This window comes from Schistosoma mansoni, chromosome 3, assembly GCF_000237925.1.
Source record: "Schistosoma mansoni strain Puerto Rico chromosome 3, complete genome".
Classification (NCBI taxonomy): Eukaryota; Metazoa; Platyhelminthes; class Trematoda; order Strigeidida; family Schistosomatidae; genus Schistosoma; species Schistosoma mansoni.
This window is the reverse complement of record NC_031497.1, coordinates 24,916,797-24,924,653: the sequence shown is the minus strand read 5'-3', so window position 1 is coordinate 24,924,653 and position 7,857 is coordinate 24,916,797. Positions and strand designations below refer to the sequence as shown.

The 7,857-nt window shown below is 35.8% G+C and overlaps 1 non-coding gene across 1 annotated transcript; it reads right to left on the bottom strand.

Moving 5' to 3' along the window:
- Positions 1-5,240: 5,240 nt before the first annotated feature.
- Positions 5,241-5,311, bottom strand: Smp_tRNA_02384_Pseudo_TTA.1.1. Its single transcript has one exon. It is a non-coding gene (tRNA).
- Between the last annotated feature and the right edge of the window lie 2,546 nt (positions 5,312-7,857).

Sequence of the window (7,857 nt, the reverse complement as noted above, 5' to 3'; positions counted from 1 at the left end):
AGCATTCTCCAAATGTATATTAATTCTAATTATTCGGAATTGTTTTCACATACCTTCACATACCATAATAACTTTGCCCTTGAATTATTCTTTACCGATCTAATAATTATTAAAACACATTTCATCGTATATATTGGTTCAACAACATCAACACAAACTTCTACCTGATGAAGTTATTCAGAAGAACAATGAAAGCTTCATAACCAAACTATCTAGCTCAGAGAGAAAAATATTACCTAACTCATCCACCCAAGCTATAGATCTTCTTCACCATATCAAGAACCTTGAAATTTAAATTGTACTAATAGAGCATAGACTACTAACATCATAAAATGGGTTAATTACAAGATTCAAACGATTCACTTTGAAATGGAATACAATACAATACAAATTCATATGCTTTCAGTAAAAGAATTTTCAAACTTTAGGAAAAGAGATAGATATAGTGTGACCTATGAAACAAGAGTTTATTCATCACATCTACTAAATCTATTCTGTTTTTAGAATAGAAACCATAAAATGTAATCACAGAACAAATAAATTATAATACTACTAGTATATTCACTTGGTGTTGTTTACTTGTATCTTTCCATTGTTATTTAGGACTGCAAATCATCTGTCTCTTGTTCACATATGTTCATTTTGTGCGGACTGCCTCGATATCGCCAGAAGTCACAAGATTTATAAGCAAAGATGTAGGTACATCCAGCCGATGAGTCCCAAATAAGACAAAACGTGCGTCCTGGATTCCATTGCTGGCCACTACCCATCAATACTAGTATATATTTTCAAATTCCGAAACCTTAGCGATTATATAAAATACAATCTTAGTTTGTGAGAAGATAATTATCCAATATCAGAAGTGGTTTTGTGAATATTATAGTAACTTTAATGGTTGAGATCATGAGTCAACTGAACCTAGATCATCATGGAGAACCTGAAGGCACTGGAAAGCCTTTTCATCCTAGTACGGGATTCCTCCGCAGTGCGTATCCACGATCCCGCTTCGCGAGAATCAAACCCATGACCCATCGGTCTTACATGCGACCGCTAAATCTCTAGAACCACTTAGCCGGCTGGCATCCAACTATGTTAATTTTTAACTTCAATTAATCCACGAAATTTAACGACACATCCATCATTGTTTTCAGTGAGTTACTATCTCACAACAGACCCGATTGAACTCGACTGGTCACTCCTTCTCACTAGAACTCCAGGAAATACCTCTTGAAGCCAGTTACTAGTGAGCATTGCTGGATGTGTCGCTCAATTCCATGTTTCGATTGAAGTTTGACATTAACACCGTGGAATATCGGCTCAAAAGTCTAGTGGTTAAGCGTTCGCATGCGAAACTGATAGGTCCTGTGTTCGAATCTCGCGAGTTCGGATCGTGAATGAGCACTGCTAAGGAGTCCCACAGCAGGACGAAACGGCCGTCCAGTGCTTCCAGGTTTTCCGTGATGGTCTAGCTTCAATTGAATCATGATCTCAACTATTAAAATTATTCAATAGTTTCTCATCTGAATAATATTCTGGATGATATTCAGTATATTCAAACTATCTTATTATTATAATCGATCTTATATATTATCTTATTGAGCTAAGTATTCTGTTTGTTTTTTTTTGTGAAATAATCAATGGAATTTTCACTTCCTAAACACAAAACGGAAATGAGTTTTGTTTTTTTAACAAACGATATAGTTCTTATGATCTAATCAATGAATTTAATGATTGTTGATTTTATGTTCTAAATTTGAATATATATAGAACAAAGATACTTCCATCTAGTTAGTTACTCTTCAAATCATTACAGTTAAATAAGAAAAACAGATTGTAAAATGAACATAATTATGTGTTGAGGTATATAAATTGACATGAATCATATAGTTGAAATCATGAGTCAATTGAAGCTAGACCACCATGGAAAATCTGGAAGCACTGGACGGCCACTTTTTCCTATTGTGGGACTCCTCAACAGTTTCCATCCATGATCCCGCACTCGCGAGATTCGAACTCAGGACCTACCAGTCTTGCACGCGAGTGCTTAACGTCTAGAGCCACTAAGCCGACCGGCATCCAACGGTGTTAATGTATAACTCCAACCAATCCACGAAATTGAGAAACCGTCCAACATTGTATTTAGTGAGTTAATATCTCTCAACAGAGCTGGTTGAACTCTAGTGGTTAAGCGCTCGTGTGTGAGACTAATAGGTCCTGGATTCGAATCTCGTGAGGCGGGATCGCGGATGAACACTGGCGAGGAAACCCACAATAGGACGAAACGGCTATTGAGTGCTTCCAGGTTTTCCATGATGGTCTAGCTTCAATTGAATCATGATCTCAACTATATAAAAGTACTAAAATGTCCACAAAACCCCTTTCTGACATGAATTAGTTGTCTAGTTAAAAGTACTAATTGAATCATATCGATTAAGGGTACAGTGTAACTAACAGATGAAATAACTTATTGTTTCCAATGCAACTGCAGGTGTGGCCCTAAAGCTTTTTAAAGTACATATAGTTTGTAATTTCAACGCTAGTCGTGATATCTATTATCGACAGTCTTTTTGCAAATTTTCTAAAAAAAACAAAAAAATTTTGTTTTCCAAGTGCTGTTTGTCTTGTTTAAGAAAAAAAAAAGTGGAACTAGTATAACCCTACTCAGGAATTTCCTATTTTTAGTCTCTACGATATCTCAGTCTTATACAGTTTATTATGTTACTAAATGACACTGAAAACAAAACTTCAGGTTTCTTGCGTTTGTTTTTTTTTTTTGTAATTTACAAGTATAAATGCCAGTAAATGAGTTGAAATGTGTAGAAGTCAAAAAATAACTACCTAGCAAATGGAATAAAAACAAAGATTTGAGATGAATAGCATGGACTCAGCTTATTTCGTTTGATCTTTATTAGATGCTCACAACTTGTAATATTTTAAAGTCATAGTCATGGTTTCAAACTATTCATATGAAATAGTTCGATTAGAATTTTCTATGATAACATATCATTATATTATGCTTACTTAATTTCGCCTGTCACCCGTCGTACGTGGATAGGCCACCGACCAGGATTCTTCAACCAACTTTGTCTTGAGCTTTCCTTTCTAGTTGTTTTCAAATTGTTATTCCTTCTTTTGATGTCTACCTCCAAAAGCATGCCTATTGTATTCTTTGGTCTTTGACTTTTCTATTTCCCTTCAAGATTCTTAGTTAGCACTTGACTCGTGATGCAGTTTGGTGATGTCAACAATGTATTTTCTATCGGACTGTAGTTTCTTTCCTTGATTTTCTTCTTCAGATGGAAGCTGACTTGTCCTCTGCCATAGTAGGTTGTTACTAATGGTACCCAACCAACGGATATTGAGTATCTTAAGTAGATAGTTGTTGATGGATACTTGTATCTTATTATTGATTGTTGTAAAGGTTCCCCACGTTTCAACTTCTCACTTTAAAACTGTTTCGACGCTTATATTTAAAATTCCGCTTAAACATGGTTACTCCGTAATATATCATTATATAAAACTTATAGACAGATACATAAAATGGATTACAAAAAAAATGTGTTGTTTTGAAACAGAATGAAAAACATTCATACTCTCTTAACATTTACAATGATTCTTTCTGACGCCAATTGCAACCTATCAGCTAAAATGCCAATACATCTAATTTCTTTCTTATGTTTATATGCTGTTTTTAAAGAAAGAGTTGATTCCTTCGCTTTAGTTCGCTATTTGTTTTTCTCATTTAACATGTACAATGATTTTCATAGTGAGACAGAACTAATAAAAGGTCAAATTTAATTAATAAGGATTTGGATTATCCCGTCCTTGATGTTTTGACTGAATCTTGGTTAGTCCTGGTCAACATGCATATATTCTGTGGAATTTGCCTCGCTTTAGCCATAACGACACAAGTTTGTGTAAAACAGATGAGATATGGCTGGCTAACTGTGAAATCTAGGACAAATGTTGTGTCCTATTCGAAACTCCCTAGATGGATTTAATTACATACATCAGTTGATATTTAATCCGAAATTCGAGATCAGTACCTCTAGCCTCAAACGCAGACACATCCAGTTGATGTCTTGAACAGTAAAAGATAGGTGTCTTGAATTCAACTGCTAGCCATATTTCATCTATTTCATGTAAAACAAAAGACATTTGAAATAAAGTCTATCAATAAATAGAGATTTGTTTGTCGAACTAGTCACAAAATAATGATATCTCAGGGATTCACTAAGATATACAACCAAATAGGAGTCTCAAATAGGATGAAACGCGCGTCCTGGATTCCACTGCTAGCCACTATCCATCTTTGCTTATTCAACCAAATATAGTTTAACTTTCATGAAAACAAGGAGATAGTAAATAGTCCCTTAATCTTAACCTTATAATCCTTCGTTTTTTTTCAGAAATGAAATCACATTAAAATATTTAAATTAGGCGGAATATTTTCGCATACCATTGTAAGTTTATCTTTATATTAGGGTAATTTGTTTGTTATTAAACTTGTAAGTAGATTGGATGTTTAACATTAAAAATAAAACTGTGAATTGTTATAAAAAAAATTTATTGTGTTCTTTTACTATGAAATGCAACATACATAGTTTCCACAAACGCTCTGGTACTGCCGAGGGTGGGGAGAGTCCGCTCTCCATCTCGAAATGCTCTCACATGGCCACGCGTATACAGCCACTGACGGGGAAGTCCTACTCACTGCATTCTCGAGGTGGGGGTGTTGTTTATGAACTTGAGAGGATGAAAAGAGAATGTTAGGCGCTTTAACTGGGTTGTTGGATACAGAAGATCCAAATAAGGGAGTTGGAAAACCCTGATTCCAAACCAATGGTGTCCATGGGCTCCAAGATCTTGAAGGAACAAATGGTGCATGAATCTATTCTTGACCACCGGCTACCATGAGACTGCATCTCCTTACGTTGCTCCACTGCCTTTTAGGTCAGACCTTTAGGTCGAAGGCTCAAGGTGTGGCCCTCACAGAAAACAACCTGCTTCGTTTTGGGTGCCCGGACAGTATTACAGCCCACTCACAAATCAAGTGACTTATGTGGCGCATATGTATTTGGTACCTCTTTGTACCAATATTTATATGTTCAGATAAATTAAATGAACAACGTAGTATTTTTGTAAGCAAAGATGGATAGTGGCTAGCAGTGGAATCCATGATGCGCGTTTCCTCCTATTTGGGACTTGTCAGCTGGATATACCTGCATCTCGGAGTTGATATTCACTCTGGGACTCAAACCAAGCACCTTTCGCTTTAAACGCCATCGCGTTATCCACTCAGCTATTGAACCCTGATAGACACTTGCTTGTGCAATGGGGTAAAGATTTTAAATTCATTTAGTATTGTTTGTTTGAATCTTCCCTTTGATGTTTATGATTGCAACAGGTCAGTCTCTTATTGGCCTATGTGCATACTGTGCGTATTGCCTCGATATAGCCCTTATTCACAAGCATTATAAGCAAAGATGGATATTGAGTATCTTGAGTAGATAAATATTGATGGATACATGTATCTTACTGATGATGGTTGTAGAGGTTGCTTACAATGCTTGTGAATTAAGGCTATATCGTGGCAATACGCACAGTATGCACATATAACAATTAGATACTTACCATTTGCAGTCCTAAAGCATCAATGGGAAGATTCAAGCAAACAATACTAAGTGAATTTAATGTAGTATTTGTTTTCAACTTAAATCTGAAAGATACCAAATAGAAAAAGAAAACAGAATAAACTTCATTCTGAATTCCTCTATTAGTGTTTTATTTAATTCTTATGAAATATATGTCAAAAGTTAGGTGTCACTTTAATAAATGCTTGTACAGTTCGTACCATTCAATAATTTAGAATAACTTATACATCAAAGAAGTATACAAATGATATCTTCTTCTTCTTCATCATCAAATATCACTATGAAATTAGATAAATGTAAGCCTTTTTTTTGAATAGAAACCCCTTTGATTGAAGATTACACCATAAGATTAATTGAAGAGAATTGCAAATGGGATACTACTGTATATTATCTTAAAGCTTAATGATGTCATCATTCAACCTCATGCGAGGTTTTAGTTATTCACTTTCAAGGGGTTCATTCGTTTGATAAAACAACTATCTTTTTGCTTTACGTTTATAAGTAGTCCTGTAAAATATTGCCTCAGTTGATCGACAATTGAAATCATTTACCAAAAAAATATACAGACAATTTATATTTTATTATGATAAAAGCTTATTATATCGATAAGTCAAACGGCTGCCAATAATGAATGTATAATGAATATATATAGGTTGATTATAGTGTCTGTTGTTAGATAGTAACGGACTGATGGCAATGATGAATGTATTGCTCAATCTCATGGTTTAGTTGAAGCTAGATGTTAACATATTTGGATGCCCGCTCAGTGGTATGGGGGTTAAGCATTCGCGCGCGAGGCCGATGGGTCCTGGGTTCGTGTCTCGCGGGGAAGGATCGTGGATGTGTACTGCTGGGGAGTCCCAAAATGGGACGAAACGGCCGTTCAGTGCTTACAGGTTTTCCATGATGGTCTAGCTTCAGTTGACTCATGATCTCAACTATATAAAATTACTAAAATCTCCACAAAACCCCCTTCTGATAATGATCATATGCTCACTAGTGACTGGCTCCATGTGGTAATTCCTGGAGTTCTAGTGAGAAATCGTAACCAGTGGAGCTAATCCATGTCAGGTAGAGACAAGTATCTACCTCAGTACAATGGAAGTTGGTCGCGCGATTTCGTGGATTGGTTGAAGTTAGACATTAACACCGTTGGATGCCGGTCAGCTCAGTGGTCTTTCGGTTAAGTGCCCTGCCGCGAGACTGGTAGATCCTGGGTTCGAATCTAGCGAGTTGGGATCGTGGACGCGCACTGCTGAGGAGTCCCACAATAGGACAAAACGGTTTTCTTGTGCTTACAGGTTTTCTATGATGGTCTAGCTGCAATTGCCTCGTGATGTCAACTATTAAAATTACTATAATATCCACAAAAGCCCTCTCTGATTTTAGTGTGTTTACATCAAACACATATCTGACATAATACCATAAAGCTAACAAGATGAAATGGTTAACATCTTAAAGTCGTTATATGAATGTGTATATTAAAGTGATTTCAATTACTTATCTTTTTATACAGTCATGAGGTAAAACTGATCCATAATTCGTTAAAGTAAAGAATAATCTTTCATTGATCCTTGATAATATCTTAGAATTCTTGTATTATTATACTTAATCTTTATGAATGATATACATTTTGTTTTTTGTTATTGTTTTCTAATCTAAATAAGATTAAAATAATTAGATTTGAATTGATCAATTCAGAGTTGATAATAGAAAATAAATTTTATGTTATTTTATCAATACCCCCCTAATGTTTGAAAAGTTTATTTATTGATGAAATCTAACTAGAACTGATAGATCCTGGATTCAAATCTCGTGAGGTGGGATCATGGATATGCACTGCTGAGGAAATCCAAAGTAGGACGAAATAGCCATTCAGTGATTCAAGGATTTTCATGATGGTCTAGCTTTAATTGATTCATGATCTCAACTAAAAAATCCTGGAGTTTTAGTGAGAAGCAGTAACTAGTGGAGTTCAACTGGGTGTGTTGTGAGATATCGACTCACTGAAGACAATGGTGAATGGTTGCTTAATTTCGTGGATTGGTTGAAGTTAGACATTACCACAATCGGATGCCAGCTCAGTGGTCTATAGGTTAAGCGCTCTTCAGCTAGACTGATAGGTCCTGGTTTCAAATCTCGCAAGTCGGGATCGTGGATGAGCACTGCTGGGGAGTTCCACAATAGGACTAAACGGTCGTCC